The sequence below is a fragment of the Tripterygium wilfordii genome, unplaced genomic scaffold, assembly GCF_013401445.1.
Source record: "Tripterygium wilfordii isolate XIE 37 unplaced genomic scaffold, ASM1340144v1 ctg182, whole genome shotgun sequence".
Classification (NCBI taxonomy): domain Eukaryota; kingdom Viridiplantae; phylum Streptophyta; class Magnoliopsida; order Celastrales; family Celastraceae; genus Tripterygium; species Tripterygium wilfordii.
This window is the reverse complement of record NW_024056179.1, coordinates 30,001-32,500: the sequence shown is the minus strand read 5'-3', so window position 1 is coordinate 32,500 and position 2,500 is coordinate 30,001.

The window sequence follows — 2,500 nt, the reverse complement described above, 5'->3', positions numbered from 1 at the left end:
TAGGATGCCCACACCAATTCCCACGCATCCAATCCGCTCATTGTGCGAGAAACGACCTACCCAACGAAATTCCGATTCCCACATGTGGGCACTAGGCAAGGGCATCCTTGCAAAGAGCCCACTTCCGATTCCGACGAGGAGTGCCCAGCTCAGTTGCCCAAGCCAAGCACCCCGAGCTGAAAGGCCAAGCCAAGCACTCGTGAGCGGATCAAGACGTCGAGCGATTTGGATAGGATGCCCACACCAATGCCCACGCATCCAATCCGCTCATTGTGCAAGACACAACCAATCCAGCGAAATTCCGATTCCCACGTATGGGCGCTGGGCAAGGGCATCCTTGCCGAGCGCCCACTTTCGATTCCGACAAGGAGCGCCCAGCTCAGTTGCCCAAGCCAAGCACCCCGAGCTGAAAGGCCAAGCCAAGCACTCGTGAGCGGATCAAGACGTCGAGCGATTTGGATAGGATGCCCACACCAATGCCCACGCATCCAATCCGCTCATTGTGCAAGACACAACCAATCCAGCGAAATTCCGATTCCCACGTATGGGCGCTGGGCAAGGGCATCCTTGCCGAGCGCCCACTTTCGATTCCGACAAGGAGCGCCCAGCTCAGTTGCCCAAGCCAAGCACCCCGAGCTGAAAGGCCAAGCCAAGCACTCGTGAGCGGATCAAGACGTCGAGCGATTTGGATAGGATGCCCACACCAATGCCCACGCATCCAATCCGCTCATTGTGCAAGACACGACCAATCCAGCGAAATTCCGATTCCCACGTGTGGGCGCTCGGCAAGGGCATCCTTGCCGAGCGCCCACGGCTTCGGTTTCCGACCTTCCGAATCCCACGTGGGGTGCTATATAGGCTGTAGTCCGCGCCAAGCACCCCTAACCGAAGCCCACGTCCCATATAGGAGGGGAGGTCTTTCGACCCACCGGACTACCCCCCTATATATATGTCTTAAGTCCGTTTTCCAAACTGGCAGTAGGAGACATCAATTTCTCAAAAAGCGTAGTCCCCCCCATTTCTCATCCCGTCAGCAGCGGAAGAGCCCTCCAAGCACACGCAGCGTGCGAGGAACGAGCAATCACCCGCAATTTCATATCCCGCAAGTGGGCGCTCGAGAAAGCGATCCTTGCCGAGCACCCACACCTCGATTTCCGACCTTCCGAATCCCACATGGGGTGCTATATAGGCTGTAGTCCACGCCAAGCACCCCTAACCGAAGCCCACGTCCGATATAGGAGGGGAGGTCTTTCGACCCACCGGACTACCCCCCTATATATATGTCTTAAGTCCGTTTTCCAAACTGGCAGTAGGAGACATCAATTTCTCAAAAAACGTAGTCCCGCTCATTTCTCATCCCGTCAGAGCACGCGCGGCCCCCTAGCGCGCGCGCGGGGGTCTGAATGTTAACCTCAGTACCCCCTATATATATGCCTTAAGTCCGTTTCTCAAACTGGCAGTAGGAGACATCAATTTCTCAAAAAACGTAGTCCCGCTCATTTCTCACCCCGTCAGCGCGCGCGGCCCCATAGCGCGCGCGGGGGTCTGAAGGTTAACCTCAGTACCCCCTATATATATGCCTTAAGTCCGTTTCTCAAACTGGCAGTAGGAGACATCAATTTCTCAAAAAACGTAGTCCCGCTCATTTCTCACCCCGTCAGCGCGCGCGGCCCCATAGCGCGCGCGGGGGTCTGAAGGTTAACCTCAGTACCCCCTATATATATGCCTTAAGTCCGTTTCTCAAACTGGCAGTAGGAGACATCAATTTCTCAAAAAACGTAGTCCCGCTCATTTCTCACCCCGTCAGCGCGAGCGCGGCCACCTAGCGCGCGCGGGGGTCTGAAGGTTAACCTCAGTACCCCCTATATATATGCCTTAAGTCCGTTTCTCAAACTGGCAGTAGGAGACATCAATTTCTCAAAAAACGTAGTCCCGCTCATTTCTCACCCCGTCAGCGCGCGCGGCCCCATAGCGCGCGCGGGGGTCTGAAGGTTAACCTCAGTACCCCCTATATATATGCCTTAAGTCCGTTTCTCAAACTGGCAGTAGGAGACATCAATTTCTCAAAAAACGTAGTCCCGCTCATTTCTCACCCCGTCAGCGCGAGCGCGGCCACCTAGCGCGCGCGGGGGTCTGAAGGTTAACCTCAGTACCCCCTATATATATGCCTTAAGTCCGTTTCTCAAACTGGCAGTAGGAGACATCAATTTCTCAAAAAACGTAGTCCCGCTCATTTCTCACCCCGTCAGCGCGCGCGGCCCCATAGCGCGCGCGGGGGTCTGAAGGTTAACCTCAGTACCCCCTATATATATGCCTTAAGTCCGTTTCTCAAACTGGCAGTAGGAGACATCAATTTCTCAAAAAACGTAGTCCCGCTCATTTCTCACCCCGTCAGCGCGCGCGGCCCCATAGCGCGCGCGGGGGTCTGAAGGTTAACCTCAGTACCCCCTATATATATGCCTTAAGTCCGTTTCTCAAACTGGCAGTAGGAGACATCAAT